The 22,242-nt window shown below is 34.9% G+C and overlaps 1 long non-coding RNA gene across 1 annotated transcript; it reads left to right on the top strand.

Moving 5' to 3' along the window:
- The first annotated feature begins 9,034 nt into the window (after window positions 1-9,034).
- LOC137658130 (uncharacterized) lies at window positions 9,035-20,214 on the top strand. The gene is made up of 5 exons (XR_011047256.1): window positions 9,035-9,198; window positions 9,767-10,659; window positions 10,871-11,035; window positions 18,773-18,934; window positions 20,147-20,214. It is a non-coding gene; the product is annotated as an uncharacterized lncRNA (long non-coding RNA).
- The last annotated feature ends 2,028 nt before the right edge of the window (window positions 20,215-22,242 follow it).

Below are 22,242 nucleotides of genomic sequence, written 5' to 3'. Positions count from 1 at the left end.
TGGTTGAATGTTTTCACCGCACCCTCAAAGCAGCTTTGATATCCCTCTGCAAGGACTCCAACTGTTTACCCAGCTTTTCTGAGCTTCCCTGGGTCCTCCTAGGACTGTGGACCACTCCTAAAGATGCCCTGGATATCTCGGCAGCAGAAATGGTGTATGGCTCCCATTAGTCGTCCCTGCCGATTTATTTCCGTCAGCAACCTCCTCCGACAATCTCCAGCGCCTATGTCACACTGTGGGAAAATTGACTCCATGCCACCAAACTTACAAGCCCCCAGCTAAGCAACACAGGCCGACAGATCTGCACTCAGCAACGCACATTTTCCTGTGTAATGACGCTAGGAAACCACTGCTGATGCCCCTTTATATGGGCCTTTTCCTCGTGATATGTTGTACGCCGAAATTATTTCTAATCAACATGAGTGGCAAAGAAAACTGGGTCTCCATTGATCGCCTACAACCTGCATACCTCCAGCCATATGACCCGCCTACAGTACGCCTCTCAAGAGCAGTGTGCCATATTTCCCATGTATGTTATTTCTAGGGGGGGAGGAGCCATGTACCATGCGTATTTTACACTCGTACATTGTAATGGTATTTTCTTTTTTGTATTGTATATTCTTGCTCTACACCTCTCTGTCAACTGAACTGGTTTGAGCCTGTTTTTCTTGAATTGATCTGTTAGAATTTTGGTGACCTTCTTCCACTGAAACTGTTGTATAAAAAGCTCGCTGTCTCTTAAAATGAAGTTAGTGTCATTTGCCTCGCCCCTCAGTTATAATCTTACTGGTGCCTCTGTACAATTACCATTTACAGTATTGACATTCTACGCAGTATGTCGTTTCCAAGCCTGTGAAATGCCAAAAACAGGAATTACTGTATCCAGTTAGTAGGGACAGTTACATGCAAGGTGGAATGACAGAACAACCCCTATGTCAAATGAGCTAAATTCATATTAACCTCTCTCTCTCTCTCTCTCTCTCTCTCTCTCTCTCTCTCTCTCTCTCTCTCTCTCTCTCTCTCTCTCTCTCTCTCACCTGTAAATTTCTCCAGTTATGAACCCTTGTGATGAAAAACATATAAAAACTTTCCATTCTTTGTTATTGCATCTGTCCAATAGTCTGTTCCCCCCCTCCTCTCTCTCTCTCTCTCTCTCTCTCTCTCTCTCTCTCTCTCTCTCTCTCTCTCTCTCTCTCTCTCTCTCTCTCTCTCTCTCTCTCAGAAATATTTTTCTTTTGTTATCGGTTTTTTATCTGCTTTTTTATAATCATACATTATAGAATACTTCTTGTGTCAAAGGAAACAAATGGATATTTTCATTATATTTCTGTATAAGGTAAAGCCCATTATTACTAACGAGTAATTTTATATATTTAGACATATATTTATTGTGGAATTATTACCAAATGACATATTCACTTCAATTATTTTTTTTTCACTGCACTTCACCATCATTTAGAGAACACGATTAAAAATTTTTTTTTTTAAATATTCTATTTATCACTTCATAATGAATAAACAAAAATATTTTGGTTTAGAGTCAAATTCAATAGAAAAAAAAGCAAACTTTTGACAAATTTATTCTGTAATCAGCAGTAAAACAAATACGCTAAACATGGTAGTATCAATTAAATGATGGTCTATTGAAAACCCAATTCGAGGAAGTGTTTAAAATAGCAGCTGGCTAAAATACCAATGAAAAGAGACTACACAAATTCCAGGTCTGGTGAAGGTCCCATTAAAGAAAAAGAGCACACTTTTCTTACTCTTCTATTCCCGACAGACAGACGGATATCAACGATTTTTTTTAAATATGGAAAATAATATGCAGTGTGATAAATAATGGATAAGAGGAGGGACCTGTTGTGCCTTTGTATATTATATCTAAAGAGAGAAAAGAAAGAAACTATAAAAAGATCACTGTGTGCACCCACTAAATACCCAGAGATGCATGTGCATAGCGCATATGCTACTCTCTTTGGAGAATTGAAATAGAATTATATTTCTTTCTAACAACTTAAAATTGTCCAAAGTAACATTTAAGGAACATTGGAGCGTATGGGAAAGACTTCGACCACTTTCAAAAATACATCTTTCTATATTATATATATATATATATATATATATATATATATATATATATATATATATATATATATATATATATTCTGCAGAATCTGTTTTATCTCCCCCAATCAAGTTCAAAACCATAGCCTGCTTTATGCATTTTTAAGAGTTGAAGAATTCGGTCTGCATGAAAACTTAATGCGGCCATATGGAGAAAGACTATTAAGTGAAAAAAAGAGTATTCAATTGTCATTATGTAGAGGAAGAAGGTATGTTGGAATTTTAAGCAACAAATGGAGGATATTCCACCATCCCTATACCGTATCTCAAAGCGAGCTATGTTCTTCATACGTTTGTAGGAATTATCCAGTTCGTAGAGACAGTTACACGCAAGGTGGAATGACAAAACAAACCTTATGTCAAATGAACTAAATCACTGTAACAATAAATGGATTAGAAGAGCTTGAACATCTTATTAATGTACTGTACGAGCAGATGACATGAGGAACGCGTTTGCTGATTATTTCGTGAGTGAAGTAGTTGGAACATATCAAAATATAACATTGAGAAGGTAGGTAAACTCTCTCCTCTATAGTAGCAGGCTAACTGCCTTTATAACTAGACATGTGCATGATCTTATGTATAGTATTCTTGAAATTGTAACAATTGGTTACCACTTTTTATCAGAATATGTCAATGTAAGAGTATAAACACTGGAATTAACAACGGGAAGAAAAAAAAGAAGTTTATTTTGGACGTGAGTTCTGGGTAAACTCAGTAGTATCTATGCAAGGTAATTAAAAAATAAAAGCGCATTTCCACACCCAGTTAATTCTAAGCGTTCTACCACACCTTGATGCCTTAAATGCTCGAAACAATGCTACCAAATTGATTGCAAAACACTTCTTGGACGTTCCATACGAGTATTGAGATTATTAACATGATATTTGTTATCATACATTTTGAAACTAAATGTACTAGATAAGAGGGTAGATCTTGCCCAGTGATTCACTTTAGTTATGCCCTGTTTTTGTTTTCCATCTCTTTTTCACCTATGCAATTGGCGTTATCCTGCTATTCACAAAATAAATGAAAGTTGAAAATATTTAAAATTTGAAAATCTTTTTTTCCTAGGAAAGGAGCAGAAACTTTTAAAATAATTTAATTGGAAGGGAAATTTTGCTCTGATTTTAATAAATTTCTTCAGTATCAATAAAGACTTCCAATAGACAATTCCACGAAAGAAAAAATTAGGATTTGCATCAACAATGATGGCCATAAACAGATGGAGCCACCGTCTCCCAAGGACGCTAGAACAAGGATTTCTGCTTCCTTCATTTTCAAAGTTTTTCACTCTGAAGTTCTGAACCTTCAGCCTGTACTGAGCCATTTGTGTCATGGACTTGATATGTGACGACCATTCGTAGATATCATATGTAAGTATTCTTTTAAAAGAGCCATTGTTATGGTTTTCACGTTGTATTTCGTTCCCATGTTCCAAATATTAGGCTTACACGGTGAAATTAAAATACTGGTTTTGTGAATTTTATCTTTAAGCTGATATCGCCATGTCAAACCATCTAAATTCCATTTTTACAGTTTCTCATAATTTTTATTTGCAGTCCTCCATACCGGAAAAGGGGGTTTAATGTCCGTTTATATTGTACAAATAAATGTTCACTTATGCATTTTCAAGTATTCTTTGCTTAACTGGGTTTTGCCTCGAGATATTTGGCTAAGAAGCCATGAACGTGCAAAGCAATGAAACTTTAATACAGTTCTCTCATTATGAAATTGTGTAGTTTTCTGGAGAAACATTTTCATGCAACTCTCCTAATTTTTAGTTACCATCGAGAGGATTTTTGGAAATTAAATTTATTGGATTTTTTAAAAGTAATATGTTGCGTGAAGGTTTATTGACTCTGGACTCTTGGTTACACACTGGTGAAGGTTTAGTGACTGATTACACCCTTGTGAAAGTTTGACTCTTGCTACACCCTTATGAAGGTTTAGTGACTAAGGTTAGACGCTGGTAGAATTTTAGTGACTTAAGTTATACACTGGTGGAGTTTGTGACTTTGGTTACACAATGGTGGAGTTTAAGTGACTTGGGTTACACACTGGTGGAGGTTTAGAGACTTAGGTTACACGGGTGAAGGTTTAGTGACTTGTGTTTAGTGACTTGGGCTACATAATGGTGGAGGTTTAGTGACTTTGGTTACACACTGGTTGTTTAGTGACTGGTTACACACTGGTGGAGGTTTAGAGACTTTGGTTACACACTGGTGGAGGTTTAGAGACTTTGGTTACACACTGGTGGAGTTTTAGAGACTTTGGTTACACACTGGTGGAGTTTTAGTGAATTACACTGGAGGAGTTTTAGCAACTCTGGTTACACACTGGTGGAGGTTTAGGGACTTTGGCTACACAATGGTGGAGGTTTAGTGACTTTGGTTACACACTGGTGGAGGTTTAGTGACTTTGGTTACACACTGGTGGTTTAGTGACTGGTTACACACTGGTGGAGGTTTAGAGACTTTGGTTACACACTGGTGGAGGTTTAGGGACTTTGGTTACACTGGTGGAGGTTTAGTGACTTTGGATACACACTGGTGGAGGTTTAGTGACTTTGGCTAGACAATGGTGGAGGTTTAGTGACTTTGGCTAGACAATGGTGGAGGTTTAGTGACTTTGGCTAAACAATGCTGGAGGTTTAGTGACTTTGGCTAAACAATGGTGGAGGTTTAGTGACTTTGGTTACACACTGGTGGAGGTTTAGTGACTTTGGTTACACACTGGTGGAGGTTTAGTGACTTTGGCTACACAATGGTGGAGGTTTAGTGACTTTGGCTAGACAATGGTGGAGATTTAGAGACTTTGGTTACACACTGGTTGTGGTTTAGAGACTTTGGTTATACACTGGTGGAGGTTTAGTGACTTGGCTACACAATGGTGGTTTAGTGACTTTTGACTACACAATGGTGGGGGAGTAGGGACTTTGGTTACACACTGGTGGAGGTTTAGAGACTTTGGCAAGACAGTGGTGGAGGTGTAGAGTGACTTTGGCAAGACAATGGTGGAGGTGTAGTGACTTTGGCTAGACAATGGTGGAGGTGTAGTGACTTTGGCTAGACAATGGTGGAGGTGTAGTGACTTTGGCTAGACAATGGTGGAGGTGAAGTGACTTTGGCTAGACAATGGTGGAGGTGAAGTGACTTTGGCTAGACAATGGGAGAGGTTTAGAGTGACTCTGGCTAGACCCTGGTGGAGATTTAGAGTGACTCTGGCTAGACCCTGGTGGAGGTTTAGAGTGACTCTGGCTAGACCCTGGTGGAGGTTTAGAGTGACTCTGGCTAGACCCTGGTGGAGGTTTAGAGTGACTCTGGCTAGACCCTGGTGGAGGTTTAGAGTGACTCTGGCTAGACAATGGTGGAGGTTTAGAGTGACTGGCTAGACAATGATGGAGGTTTAGATTGACTTTGGCTAGACAATGGTGGAGGTTTAGAGTGACTTTGGCTAGACAAAGGTGGAGGTTTAGAGTGACTTTGGCTAGACAAAGGTGGAGGTTTAGAGTGACTTTGGCTAGACAAAGGTGGAGGTTTAGAGTGACTTTGGCTAGACAAAGGTGGAGGTTTAGAGTGACTTTGGCAAGACAATGGTGGAGGTTTAGAGTAACTTTGGCTACACAATGGTGGAGGTTTAGTGAATTTGATTACACACTTGTGAAGGTTTGGTGAATTTGGTTCTTAAGGTTTGGAGGTTTTGATTACACTTGTGAGAGTTTAGTGACTTTGTTTACACACTTGTAAAGTTTTAGTGATAAGTTACACACTTATTTAGGTTTAGTGACATTGGTTACACACTTTTTAAGGTTTAGTGACATTGCTTACACACTTTTCTAGGTTTGGGGACTTTGGTTACACACTTCTGAAGGTATGGTGACTTTGGTTACATACTTCTGAAAGTATGGTGACTTTGGTTATACACTTAAAAAGGTTTGGTGACTTTGGTTACGCACTTGTGATGGTTTGGTGACTTTGGTTACATGCATGTAAAGGTTTAGTGGCTCTGGTTACACGTGAAGGTTTAGTGTGACTAATGGTTACACACTTGTAAAGGTTTAGTGACTCTGGTTACACATATGTAAAGGTTTACTGACTTTGGCTAGACAATGGTCGAGGTTTAGTGACTCTGGTTACACATATGTAAAGGTTTAGTGACTTTGGCTAGACAATGGTCGAGGTTTAGTGACTTTGGCTAGACACTGGTGGAGGTTTAGTAACTTTGGCTAGACACTGGTGGAGGTTTAGTGACTTTGGCTAGACACTGGTGGAGGTTTAGTGACTTTGGCTACACACTGATGGAGGTTTAGTGACTTTGGTTAAACACTGGGGGAGGTTTGTGACTTTGGTTACACTTGTGAATGTTTAGCAACATTAGTTACGCACTTGTTTAGGTTTAGTGACATTAGTTACATACTTGTTTAGGTTTAGTGACATTAGTTACACACTTAGGTTTAGTGGCATTGGTTACACACTTGTTAAGGTTTAGTGATATTAGTTACACTTGTTAAGTTTAGTGACATTGGTTTACGCACTTAAGGTTTAGTGACATTAGTTACTTGTTTAGGCTTAATGATATTGGTTAGACACTTGTTAAGGTTTGGTGACATTGGTTAGACACTTGTTAAGATTTGGTGACATTGGTTAGACACTTGTTAAGGTTTGGTGACATTGGTTAGACACTTGTTAAGGTTTAGTGACATTGGTTACACTTTTTTTAGGTTTAATAACATAGGTTACACGTTTAAGGTTTAGTGACATTGGTTACACAGTTGTTTAGGTTTATTGACATTGGTTACACTTGTTTAGGTATGGTGACTTTGGTTATACACTTCTGAAGGTATGGTAACTTCTTTTACACACTTCTGAAGGTATGGTAACTTCGGTTGCACACTTCTGAATGTATGGTGACTTCGGTTGCACACTTCTGAAGGTATGGTGACTTCGGTTGCACACTTCTGAAGGTATGGTGACTTCGGTTACACACTTCTGAAGGTATGGTGACACTGGTTGCACACTTCTGAAGGTATGGTGACTTCGGTTACACACACTGAAGGTATGGTGACTTCAGTTACACACTTTTGAAGGTATGGTGACAATGGTTACACACATGTAAAGGTTTGACAATGGTTACACATATGTAAAGGCTAGTGACTCTAGTTACAATTATGTAAAGGTTTAGTGACTTTGGATACACACTCTGAAGGTTTGGTGACATTGGTTACGCACTTATGAAAATTTAGAGACTAATTACATACATGCGAAGGTTTAGTGACTGGTTACACACTTGTGAATGGTTTGGTGGTTTTGGTCATGTAAAGGTTTAGTTACTCTGGTTACACGCTTGTGAAGGTTTATCGAGTCTGGTTACACGCTTGTGAAGGTTTATCGACTCTGGTTACACGCTGGTTACACGCTTGTGAAGGTTTAGTGATTCCGGTTACACGCTTGTGAAGGTTTGAAGGTTTGTTACACACTTGTGAAGGTTTGGTGGTTTTGGTTACAGACCTGCGTAGGTTTGGTGGTTTTGGTTACAGACCTGCGTAGGTTTGGTGGTTTTGGTTACAGACCTGCGAAGGTTTGGTGGTTTTGGTTACAGACCTGTGATGGTTTGGTAGTTTTGGACCTGTGAAGGTTGGTTGGTTTCGTTTAGACATGCCAAGGTTGGTTGGTTTCGTTTAGACATGCCAAGGTTGGCTGGTTTCGGTTGCGGACATGCCAAGGTTGGCTGGTTTCGGTTGCGGACATGCCAAGGTTGGCTGGTTTCGGTTGCGGACATGCCAAGGTTGGCTGGTTTCGGTTGCGGACATGCCAAGGTTGGCTGGTTTCGGTTGCGGACATGCCAAGGTTGGCTGGTTTCGGTTACGGACATGCCAAGGTTGGCTGGTTTCGGTTACGGACATGCCAAGGTTGGCTGGTTTCGGTTGCGGACATGCCAAGGTTGGCTGGTTTCGGTTGCGGACATGCCAAGGTTGGCTGGTTTCGGTTGCGGACATGCCAAGGTTGGCTGGTTTCGGTTACAGACATGCCAAGGTTGGTTGGTTTCGGTTACAGACATGCCAAGGTTGGTTGGTTTCGGTTACAGACATGCCAAGGTTGGTTGGTTTCGGTTACAGACATGCCAAGGTTTGGTGGTTTCGGTTACAGACATGCCAAGGTTTGGTGGTTTTGGTTGCGGACATGCGAAGGTTTGGTGGTTTTGGTTGCGGACCTGTGAAGGTTTTTGTTAGCAATATTAGTACTTAAGCTTGCTTTTAATTGAAAGGAACAGATTTCCTGCACTTTTATATTAAAGGGCTTGTAAATTGCATATTTTTAGGGTTAAGACGATTCTCCAATTACTAGCACAACTGTAATTCTCTGTAAGAAATTGTCGAGTACTGGCTAGTTTAGTACTTTCTGTTGAATAGGCCTGGGGCATGACTGCCTTAATCTGTCATAAAAATGTATAGCCTATGTCTCACTCTTAAGTTCATTGTATACTTTTGGGAGAGTTGGAGTTACTGCGTATAAATTTTGTATTCAATTTTGCCAGATTTTCTGTTTTGTGACTTGACTATTACCTGATTTTTAACCTATTATGAGCCTCCGAATATTTTTCAACAAATTCCCGGATGGGTAAATTTACAGAAAAACACGGGACAACATTTCTAAGAGAATCTTTTACTACATTAAATGTGCTTTCAACGAATGACCTTTATACACAAGTATTTTTTAGTCATGCAGTTTAAGTGGATAAGCAAATTTAAAATCTTAGAACATTTATTGAGTTTTTATTTTATTAATTCTGTTCTTGGTAAACGTTAAAAAATGCCCAATCCAGCTGGTAATGAGTGTCTTCAAATGCAAGTCTTAGTAGCCGAAATGTTTGCACACATTAATGAATTTTCTTTTTCCAGATTTTTAATGAGCATTCTGACTGAGGTGCTGAAGCTTGAACGATGAACTAGATGCATGCGAACCAGAGAAATTTATAAGAGGGAAGATTTTATTCAGCTGAAGTGGAGTAAATTGGTTAAAAGAAAATCTAATTGGAAATTTACCCACCAATTCAGAACCTTCAGTACTGGTAAGAGGATAAAACTTTGACTTGACATTTGTTTAGCTTCATGGCTATTACGCAAAGGATTTTTTTTTTTGCTCAAATTAAACTTTAGAATTTGAAAATTAAAGTTTTATTTTAAATTGATAATTTGGTCTTTTAAGTGGGGAAAAGTCCTTTCTGGTGAAAAATTTGTTTCATAATTTTTAAATGGCTGCAACTTTAATATCAGAGAAGTAGCCTAAAGTAATAGGAGATTCGAATGCATAAGAGACGGAAGCGTAATAAATTATTATATGTTCATTAGGTACCCAGATCAAGTAGAAGGAAATGTTGTAGACTTTTAAGAGATTTTTATATTTGAACCATGGAGACCTTAAAAGGAATATTAAAGAACTCTTTGATATAAACATAGTTTTTGGCGTTAGTTACTAATGCGTAATTCTCGAATTGTTTAAGTTAGTTTTGATGGGCAGATATTGTGCTTGTAAATGCATCTGAAGTCTATAACTAAATTGTCTAGTATAAAAAAGAATAAAATATTCAAAGTTAAGGGAAAACGAGAACTAGTGACTTTATGAAACTTATATTACAGGTTCGTTTACTGTGAATGATCAGACTAATCCCAACCAGGACCACCTGAACCGGTCCCAACCAGGACCACCTTGAACCGGTCCCAACCAGGACCACCTTAAACCGGTCCCAACCAGGACCACCTTGAACCGGTCCCAACCAGGACCACCTTGAACCGGTCCCAACCAGGACCACCTGGCCCGGTCCCAACCAGGACCAATCCGCAGTAGCCAGGGTGAGATGAAATCTGGCCAAACACCAGACATAAACAAGGACATGGCCAAGGCGTTTGTATTGCAGTGGGCTATAAACGGTTGTATTGTTTTTCCTGTGTTATAGATTTAATAAGTAACTTATAGTTTTAAATTCTTAATTTTGAGCCGTTAAAAAGATATATACTAGTCATTTAAGGTGAGATTTATCATATAACTAATGTCCTTCTCGCAAAAGATGGAATTTGTGAAAGTGCTTGTATGTGCGTAAGATTGTGATTATGTATAACTTGTTAAGATTGTGATTATGTATAAGTTGTAAGATTGTGAATATGTATAACTTGTTAGATTGTGAATATGTAACTTGTAAGATTATGAATGTGTATAACTTTTAGTATTGTGAAAGTGTGTAACTTTTAGTATTGTGAAAGTGTAACTTTTAGTATTGTGAAAGTGTGTAACTTGTGAGATTGTGAATGTAGGATTATGAATGTAACTTGTGAGATTATGAATGTAACTACAAAGTTGTAAATGTGTGTAACTAGCTAGATGTGAATGTGCATAGCTCATAGGTTGTAAGATTGTGAATATATGAAACTTATTTTTTTTCAGATTCAGATGTTCAGCTTCAAGAAAAAGATGTGGTTGAAACTACGGTTTTCCAAGGATTACAAGGACAATTAGAATATATCTATTTTGAAAGGTAAGAGAGGAATTAGTAATATACTTTTCGTAAAAATCCATAATGATTTTAATTAAAAAGTTTGTGATCCAATGTGAAATTTAAGGTATCTATTTGATAGTTCAAAAAGTATTGCTTGATACTTCAGAGGTAGAGAGTAGGCCTACTTCTGGCAAAGATAGGACTAGTCCAAAGATTTGATATGTACACTATATGCTTTGATTTCTTCCAGGTGTATTTGAAACTCATGTTTGAAACTAGAAAAGAAAGGAATTGCAAACAGGATGAACGTTAAAACACCAAGAGTAAAGCAACAGATTTGGAGAAGTCAAGAACGAAGGGACTCTGAAGAAAATTTATAAAATAGCCCTACTACAAAAACTTGTCAATTTAAATAGTAAGTCTATTGTAGCAAAAATATTTTTAGCTCACGTTAAGTTACTGTATGTGTTTAATATTATAATATACAGTGATACCTCGGTACTCGACCATAATCCGTTCGAGATCCGTGTTCGACCTCCGATTTGTTCGAGTACCGAATTTTTTTTCCCCATAAGAAATAATGGTATATATTCTATTCCGTTCCCAAGCACTCGAACAGGCCCAAAATATTAATAAAACGTGTACCTAAACAACAATAATTATCTAAATGTGTATGAAATTGGTCAGAAAATCCTATAAAACAATTTTAAACCATTTACTGTACTAAAATAAAACAATTTTAAACCATTTTCTGTACTGTAGTGAACATACCTTTGAGCAGCGGTTCGATGGCATACAGGGATGGATGTGGAGAGGATGGAAGGGGGAGGTTACTGCTTGGAAGGAGAGTCCCCTTCCATGATGTGGCGGGGTAGTTCTCCTTCAGGAGTTGTTTCTCTCTCCAATGAAAGGGTGGGCAGATCTATTTCAGGGGTTTCTTCTCTTCTTTGTCTCTTCTTTGGAGGAGAAACAGGCTTTGATGTAGCAGCTTTCTTTTCTTTTGTGAAAAACTGGTCTATTGTTAATTGTTTCTTCCTCCTCTGCAGTATTCTTCGAAAATGATACATGACACTATCATTAAACATATGCACTGCCCGGTTTGCTACTGCAATTTCTGGGTGGTATTTTTCAGCAAAAGCCTGCACATCTGCCCACTTGGAACAAATTTCATTGATGAGAGAACTTGGAACATCCTCCCTTACCTCATCCTCTTCTGAAGATTCCTGCTCCACAATCAGATCCTGCTGCTGTTGTTGTTGCAGGTGCAACAATTCCTCCACAGTCAACTCGGTAGAATGGCTTTCTACAAGCTCATCAATATCATCCTTGTCGACCTCAAGCCCCAAACTCCTGCCCATGACAACAATTTCCTCAACGACATCAGTGTCATCAGAAATTACAGGGGTAGCAGTGCTTGGACCCGCCTCTGGTTGGAAACCTTCAAACTCCCTCTCTGTGACACATGATGGCCACAGCTTACGCCAGGCAGAGTTCAATGTCCTATAGGTCACACCTCGCCAAGCTTGGTCAATCATGTTAACAGAGTTGAGGATGCTGAAGTGTTCCTTCCAGAATTCCTTTAGGGTCAACTTCGTGTCACTGGTCACTTCAAAACACTTTCTGAAAAGGGCCTTGGTATAGAGTTTTTTGAAGTTTGAAATGACCTGTTGGTCCATGGGCTGGAGTATGGGAGTAGTATTGGGGGGCAAGAATTTGATTTTGATAAAGCTGTATTCTTCTTTCAAGTCATCCTCGAGACCTGGAGGATGTGCAGGAGCATTGTCCATAACCAGAAGACATTTCATTGGCAAGCTCTTTTCAATGAGGTAAGCCTTAACCTGGGGGGCAAACACTTCGTTTATCCACTCAGTAAAGAATTGTCTTGTGACCCAAGATTTAGTGTTCGAGCGCCACATAACTGGTAGTGCACTTTTACAAATATTATTTCGTTTGAACACCCGGGGGTTGTCCGAGTGGTACACTAACAAGGGTTTGATCTTGCAATCGCCACTTGCATTTGCACACAGCAACAATGTTAGCCTATCTTTCATTGGCTTGTGACCTGGCATCTTCGTCTCGTCCTTGGTAATGTACGTATTGGCTGGCATTTTCTTCCAAAATAACCCAGTCTCATCACAATTAAAGACTTGTTGTGCGATCAAATTTTGTTCATTTATGTACCGATCGAATTCCCCCACGTATTTATCGGCTGCAATTTGATCCGAACTAGCTGCCTCCCCATGCCTAGTAACACGATGAATACCTGTTCTATTACGAAACTTTTCAAACCAACCCCTGCTCGCTTTAAATGTAAATGAATCACTTTCACTGGTACTCGGACTTTTCTTCACTAATTCTTCATAGATATGCAACGCTTTTTCACAAATGAACGCTTCACTAACACTTTCCCCGGCCAACTGTTTTTCTTTAATAAATATTAAAAGCAACTTTTCCATCTCCTCAATCACTTGTGGCCTTTGCTTAGTTACCGCCGTAACTCCCGTTGCAACATTCGCCTTCTTAATCATTTCTTTATGCTTTAAAAACGTAGAAATGGTCGACTTCGCCATTCCGTATTCTACCGCTAAATCGGACACTCGTACACCATTCTCATATTTCGCTATAATTTCCTTCTTCAACTCGATCGTTGTTCGCACTGTTTTCCTCTTCTCCTTCCCCTTAACACTCATTACTTTCTTGGGACTCATTATGAAAGCTAAAAAAGCAATTAAAAGCACTGAAAATCACTAAATCACAACGAATGCTGATCGCGCGTTGTCTGAGTGACGCTCTCGAGAGAACTGATGCTTCCCGAACAAGCGAGAGTGGCCGAGATGGCGCGATCATCACAAAGCCCATGCGGTCGTCACGTGTTCGGCTGGTCGAGTACCGAATTTTTGGTCGAGCACCGCAGCAAAAATTTCTCGAAAATTTTGGTCGAACTCCGAATTGTTCGAGTATAGAGTCGTTCGACTACCGAGGTATCACTGTACTAGATATCCTTTTAACTATTATTACTGTTGTTTTATTTTTAATGTAATTTTCCAATATTTTGCTTTTCTTCTGATCTCGTCTTTTTAGCAAAAATATTTTTAGCTCACGTTAAGTTACTGTATGTGTTTAATATTATAATATACTAGATATCCTTTTAACTATTATTACTGTTGTTTTATTTTTAATGTAATTTTCCAATATTTTGCTTTTCTTCTGATCTCGTCTTTTTAGCAATGAGTTTTCTCGTTTTTCATGAGTTTTATTATAGTCTCTTAACTGCTATACTAAAACATTTCTTCTGCCTATTGCGTTATCCTCTGGTCATTTTATCTTTTTTCATACTGCATTTTCTTAGTTTTCTTCTTTTCATAAACGTTATAGGTGCTGTCTGAACAAAGACCCCGCAGTAATTTTAGTCTTGTGGAAGTGTTAAACATTTTAGATGCAGTCTTGAGTTTTCTTCTGGTCTTTTTTGTTTGCATACTCTTGGTTGGTTTCTTTCAGCTGCAGGTTAGGTTGAGAGATTTTGGCTAACGTTACTACACAACTATGACGATTTGTATTTCTCTAAAGTGTAATGTTCTAGCAGTTTTTGGGGACCTTTCGCGACTGTATTTCTGGGTACTTCTTTAGAATAAACTTTTCCTTTCTCCACTTTGTTTCCCCGAGATATATTAGTTTATTTTTTGCTTATTTCTTGCGGTAGGTTTTATCTTTATATTCTATTGATTTAGAGGACTTTTTACAGTACTATTGATTTAAAGGACTTTTTACAATACTATTGATTTAAAGGACTTTTTACAATACTATTGATTTGGAGGCCTTTTTACAATAGGTTTTATTTTACAATACTATTGTTTTAGAGGACTTTTTACAATACTATTGATTTAGAGGACTTTTTACAATACTATTGATTTAGAGGACTTTTTACAATACTATTGATTTAGAGGACTTTTTACAATAGGTTATATCTTAATATACTATTGATATAGAGGACTTTTTACAATACTATTGATATAGAGGACTTTTTACAATACTATTGATATAGAGGACTTTTTACAATACTATTGATATAGAGGACTTTTTACAATACTATTGATATAGAGGACTTTTTACAATACTATTGATATAGAGGACTTTTTACAATACTATTGATATAGAGGACTTTTTACAATACTATTGATATAGAGGACTTTTTACAATACTATTGATATAGAGGACTTTTTACAATAGGTTTTATCCTAATATACTATTGATATAGAGGACTTTTTACAATACTATTGATATAGAGGACTTTTTACAATACTATTGATATAGAGGACTTTTTACAATACTATTGATATAGAGGACTTTTTACAATACTATTGATATAGAGGACTTTTTACAATAGGTTTTATCCTAATATACTATTGATATAGAGGACTTTTTACAATAGGTTTTATCCTAATATACTATTGATTTAGAGGACTTTTTACTATAGGTTTTATCTTGATATACTATTGATTTAGAGGACTTTTTACTATAGGTTTTATCTTGATATACTATTGATTTAGAGGACTTTTTACAATAGGTTTTATCTTAATATACTATTGTTTTAGAGAACTTTTTACAATACTATTGATTTAGAGGACTTTTTACAATAGGTTTTATCTTAATATACCATTGATTTAGAGGACTTTTTACAATACTATTGATTCAGAGGACTTTTTACAATAGGTTTTATCTTAATATACTATTGATATAGAGGACTTTTTGCAATACTATTGATATAGAGGACTTTTTACAATACTATTGATATAGAGGACTTTTTACAATAGGTTTTATCTTAATATACTATTGTTTAATAGGTTTTATCTCAATATACTATTCATTTAGAGGACTTTTTATAATACTATTGATTTAGAGGACTTTTTACAATAGGTTTTATCTTGATATACTATTGATTTAGAGGACTTTTTACAATAGGTTTTATCTTAATATACTATTAATTGAGAGGACTTTTTTCAATACTATTGATTTAGAAGACTTTTTACAATAGGTTTTATCTTAATATATTATTGTTTTAGAGGACTTTTTACAATACTATTCATTTAGAGGACTTTTTACAATAGTTTTTATCTTAATATACTATTGATTTAGAGGACTTTTTACAAAGGACTTTTTACAATACCATTGATTTAGAGGACTTTTTGCAATAGGTTTTATCTTAATATACTATTGATTTAGAGAACTTTTTACAATACTATTGATTTAGAGGACTTTTTACAATAGGTTTTATCTTAATATACTATTGATTTAGAGGACTTTTTACAATACTATTGATTTAGAGGACTTTTTACAATAGGTTTTATCTTAATATACTATTGATTTAGAGGACTTTTTACAATACTATTGATTTAGAGGACTTTTTACAATAGGTTTTATCTTAATATACTATTGATTTAGAGGACTTTTTACAATACTATTGATTTAGAGGACTTTTTACAATAGGTTTTATCTCAATATACTATTGATTTAGAGAACTTTTTGCAATAGGTTTTATCTTAATATACTATTGATTTAGAGGACTTTTTACAATACTATTGATTTAGAGGACTTTTTACAATAGGTTTTATCTTAATATACTATTGATTTAGAGGACTTTTTACAATACTATTGATTTAGAGGACTTTTTACAATAGGTTTTATCTCAATATACTATTGATTTAGAGAACTTTTTGCAATAGGTTTTATCTTAATATACTATTGATTTAGAGGACTTTTTACAATACTATTGATTTAGAGGACTTTTTACAATAGGTTTTATCTTAATATTCTATTGATTTAGAGGACTTTTTACAAGACTTTTTACAATACTATTGATTTAGAGGTCTTTTTACAATAGGTTTCATCTTAATATACTATTGATTTAGAGAACTTTTTACAATAGGTTTTATCTTAATATACTATTGATTTAGAGGACATTTTACAATATTCTTGATTTAGAGGACTTTTTACAATAGGTTTTATCTTAATATATTATTGATTTAGAGGACTTTTTACAATACTATTGATTTAGAGGACTTTTTACAATACTATTGATTTAGAGGACTTTTTACAATAGGTTTTATCTTAATATATTATTGATTTAGAGGACTTTTTACAATACTATTGATTTAGAGGACTTTTTACAATACTATTGATTTAGAGGACTTTTTACAATAGGTTTTATCTTAATATACCATTGATTTAGAGGACTTTTTACAATAGGTTTTATCTTAATATGCTATTGATTTAGAGGACTTTTTACAATATTGATTTAGAGGATTTTTTAAAATAGGTTTTATCTTAATATACTATTCATTTAGAGAACTTTTTGCAATAGGTTTTATCTTAATATACTATTGATTTAGAGGACTTTTTACAATACTATTGATTTAGAGGACTTTTTACAATACTATTGATTTAGAGGACTTTTTACAATAGGTTATATCTTAATATACTATTGATTTAGAGAACTTCTTGCTATAGGTTTTATCTTAATATACTATTGATTGAGAGGACTTTTTACTATTGATTGAGAGGACTTTTTACAATACTATTGATTGAGAGGACTTTTTACAATAGGTTTTATCTTAATATACTATTGATTTAGAGGACTTTTTACAATGCTATTGATTTAGAGGACTTTTTACAATACTATTGATTTAGAGGACTTTTTACAATACTATTGATTTAGAGGACTTTTTACAATACTATTGATTTAGAGGACTTTTTACAATAGGTTTTATTTTACAATACTATTGTTTTAGAGGACTTTTTACAATACTATTGATTTAGAGGACTTTTTACAATAGGTTTTATTTTACAATACTATTGTTTTAGAGGACTTTTTACAATACTATTGTTTTAGAGGACTTTTTACAATACTATTGATTTAGAGGACTTTTTACAATAGGTTTTATTTTACAATACTATTGATTTAGAGGACTTTTTACAATAGGTTTTACTTTACAATGCTATTGATTTAGAGGACTTTTTACAATACTTATTAATTTAGTGGACTTTACATGCATTTAGTGCATTCCCAGATGTTACAAATAAATATTTTCAGAATTTCTTGTTTTTGGCAATCTTGGTAATCAAATTTATCATGCAAAGGTATATTGGGAGATTATGGAATGTATCCAAGATTGATATAAATCATCATAGTAATTTAGATTATCAAATTTGTTGGAGTTGTAACTTTTAAAAGAATTTTCCTCTTAATTTGACATATCAATAGGGGGGGTATAAACCTTCACGTGTATCTCATTTCTACAAATGACAGTTGTTCATGAAATTGATTTTGTAACATACTACTTCATCTCTACATGAATCAGTTTGAATTTTCGGCTATTTTGTTATTCTTTTTTACACTTTCATCTTGGATAATTCCCTCTTGGTTTTCGTGACTGAAGTGTTAAAGGTGTTAGCTTTCTATTCCTGAAAAGTATGTTCATGACAAAATATCTTAAGCCTTTGATGCTGATTTTGAGCTTAACACTTGAGGTTATTTATTTTCTCGAGACCTTTCTTGATATATTTAGATACCTCGTGAATTTTGGTTAGGTCTGACTAAGATGGATTTATGGTAAATCTAAATGCTAATGGCATTTAATAAAAAGTTAATAAAACATTTAAATGATAATGATTCTACCTAATGGCTTTTATATAGTTTCTCCAATTTGTGGATGTTAATTGAACTTATTTTTTTTTTTTTTGCAATTTTGATATTCGAGGGATTTAAGTCATTGGGAACTATCTATTATAAGGAAAAAACTCCCGTCATGTTCTTTCAAGAATTATATATAAAACTATTAATAGCAAATCCTTTTGTTTGCCTCATTGTTGTCTATGGAAGTGAAAATTTTATCTAAATTCTCAAGAAAGTAGTTTGTGTTTATTAGATACTTTAGTAATGGAGTTCAGGCGTGTAAAGAAGTTGATTAAAAAGATTATATTAAGATTTAGATAGGATAGCAATAGTAATTTATTATTTTAATGGTGTTAAATACCTGTTGTTTTAAAAGTTATTGCAAATAAATATTTTCTAATGACTTTACTATGAAGGGTTACATGACATGTTGCTCAATATTTGCTCAATATTTGCTCACATTTAATACTGTTTCTTTGGTAGGTTTCAAGGCGACCTTAATGACAGATGAGCTTATACGGAAATCTAAGTACTTTATACCCGAGAAATCCCCGAAGATGTTTCACCAATAAGACTATTTATTCGGGTATTGTGGAATGACATTGAAAAAAGACATCTGTGCAATTGAGGATCATTGCTATTATAGTAAGTAGATAAAACCTTTATCATTGTTAGCTGTAAAAGCAATTTGCAAATAAGAATATCAAATTTTAAGTTTTTTATTTAGAATAAATCTTTTAAGCTCTATTCTCGAAAAAAAAAATTAATACTAAATATAGCAAATGCATTGAATTAGGAGAAAGATTTTATATGGTGTTGATAGGTGAGGCTATTTAAATTATTATTCAGTGTTAATAGGTGTGGGAAGTTATTTATAAATTATTTTTGCAAGTTTCATTACCATTACTTCAATGTTTCATTATTAAGGCTTTAATTTTTAGACAGTATTTTATTGCTGAAGTTAATAGCATAATGTTCCAGAAACTCATTCATGTAAATAGGTAGTTAGGTATCGATGTTCAAAGTTTAAAACTATTCTTGTTAGTATTATGTTAAAGCACTTGAAAAGTAATACTAAATTGAGGCGAATATTAAAAGTATTAGATTTTGGAGAAAGGGGATAAGAGTGTGAAAGTAAATTTGTTGGCAAATTATTTACCAGAAATCGGGAGGTTCCCCCATAAGTGATTAGTATTTTCTCGGGGAGGGGGTTATTTCACTTATTTTTCAGCTTAATTTTCTTATTTTTTGGTATTTGACTTAATTTAAGCTTAATTTTCTGCCGGTAAGATAATAAAGGTAAGCAATCAGTGAACAAATTTAAACATATATTATTTCATATAGTCTCGTGCAAGTTAAATTTGGCAGGGGCTTCAAGTGACTATAGAAATCCAGCCAAAGTGTTGCAAAATAGTAAACTCAATTTATTCAAACCCTGAATTTTTGTATATAACCCAGCCAAAGTGTTGCAAAATAGCAAACTCAATTTATTCAAACCCTGAATTTTTGTATATAACCCAAGTAAGCATTTTAGAGGAATAACTAAAGTCATTCGTGGGGGTTATTGTATGTTGTAAATCCATTTTTCCAGGTTGAGTTTTTCCATTTTTCCAAGTTGAGTTTTTCGAACTAAGGTAAATGGTAAAAATAATTCTTTTCAGTAAATTTAAAGTTTTATAATTTTTAATTAAGTTTTATTGAATTACAATAATTAAGCAAGATTTGTATAAGTTTTCAAACTAACATAAACGCCAAGTTCGCAGAGCTCGAACTATATAATTTCAAAATATAGTCAATTAAATAAATTTCCAACCTATGTCAAGATATTAATTATTGTAAATCTCCTAAAATTCACAGGTATGGTAATGAGATACGAGGAAAGACGAGTCTATTACTGCAACAAATGGTCCAGAGCAAGAGCGCGAGAGAGATGACAAGTAACATACTTTTGGAAGAGAAGTACTGCTAAACAATTATCAGAGGAAGACTTGCAGCAACGAGAAAGGTAGAGAGAGAGACCTAGCAGCAACAGATATACCTACTGCATGAAGGAAGAGAGAAATGAACTGTAAAAACAGATAGATATAGAGTGATTTAGAAGAAAGAGAATTGTTACCATAAAAAAGCGGGACTGTACTACTTTTAAAGGAATAAAATATATAAAGAATATAGAAGTTTTAGTTTAATTTATTTTAACACTTTCATCATTTTATATTGGTTACATTTTATTCTCTCTCGTTCTCCTCTGCTGCATTTTCTCTCGTTCTCCTCTGCTGCATTCTCTCTCATTCTCTCTCGTTCTCCTCTGCTGCATTCTCTCTCGTTCTCCTCTGCTGCATTCTCTCTCGTTCTCCTCTGCTGCATTCTCTCTCGTTCTTCTCTGCTGCATTCTCTCTCGTTCTTCTCTGCTGCATTCTCTCTCGTTCTTCTCTGCTGCATTCTCTCTCGTTCTTCTCTGCTGCATTCTCTCTCGTTCTTCTCTGCTGCATTCTCTCTCGTTCTTCTCTGCTGCATTCTCTCTCGTTCTTCTCTGCTGCATTCTCTCTCGTTCTTCTCTGCTGCATTCTCTCTCGCTCTGCTGCATTCTCTCTCGCTCTGCTGCATTCTCTCTCGCTCTGCTGCATTCTCTCTCGCTCTGCTGCATTCTCTCTCGCTCTGCTGCATTCTCTCTCGTTCTGCTGCATTCTCTCTCGTTCTGCTGCATTCTCTCTCGTTCTGCTGCATTCTCTCTTGTTCTGCTGCATTCTCTCTTGTTCTGCTGCATTCTCTCTTGTTCTGCTGCATTCTCTCTTGTTCTGCTGCATTCTCTCCTATAACCATATCCTGAAAAAATAAAATATAATGATTTCAGTATAACATATAGCGGTGATATTCATATTACTGAAACCAAGACATTAAACATAACTACCTAACTCAAATAAGAGCTATTTATCAAATGTTTTAGTTAAAAGATTTTAACGAAGTTGAAAGTTAAAAAAAAAAAAACCCTGAACCAAGTTGATTAACACTGAAATGCAAAAATTACCTTCATTATAATCCAAGCAAATTTGACATTTAGAAAAATTTCAAAACGTACAAAGATAAGACTCAAATTAACTAAAAATCAGAGATTAGTGAGAATGATCATGGACTGTGAAAAACCTGACAAGAAGGCTGAGAAAGCAATTTACTAAGGAACACTAGCCAAAAGGTTCAAGCGTATTAATCAGCTACGCTTAAATCAAATCACAGCAGTAGTAAAAATAAAATATATATTTACTTTAGATGGTACATTAGGATATAAAAGGATAAAGCTTATGTCCAGTCGCTTCCTAATTCATTGTGGTAAAAACCATTTTAAATTTAATACATCCCACTAAATCGATCAATTTTCAAAATTAATTTAAAACTAAGGACAATGCTCTATTTCACACAAGCTTAATTACTGTATAGTGTTTTCTGCAACTAAAAACACGCTAACTTTAACCTTAATATATTTTAAACATTAAGACTAGCAACCACAATTATTTATTGTTTATTAAAACAAACTAAATTACAATTTTTCTAGTAAACCTTAGCTGTTATGACTATAGAAAATTAGAGAAAGAGTACCCAATTCATGCTAAATTTCACTAGCTTTAAAGGGTGTTAAAGCTATAATCATAGGCACTGAAATATTCCAAAGAACAAAAGCTAAGAGCTATAAAACTGACAAATGAGACCCACCTAAATCAATAAGATCCAAAAATAACATTAGCACACTTTCCTCTATTCTCTTGCAGCACTATTGTCTTAGTCGTTAGCTTCAACACCTAACCGCTTAAAATACAGACTTGCTAACTCCTTTATATATCTAATTTAACCGCCAAAATCATTTTCATAAGATTAGATAGAAAACTAAACATCCCAATACGCTTACAATCGGAGAAAGGTTAAATATCAACCATAGTTGTTAAATAGAAGAACCAAAGAAT

The sequence above is a fragment of the Palaemon carinicauda genome, chromosome 19 (assembly GCF_036898095.1).
Source record: "Palaemon carinicauda isolate YSFRI2023 chromosome 19, ASM3689809v2, whole genome shotgun sequence".
Lineage (NCBI taxonomy): Eukaryota > Metazoa > Arthropoda > Malacostraca > Decapoda > Palaemonidae > Palaemon > Palaemon carinicauda.
Note: the sequence above shows the minus strand (reverse complement) of the source record. Positions and strands in the feature narration are given on the sequence as shown.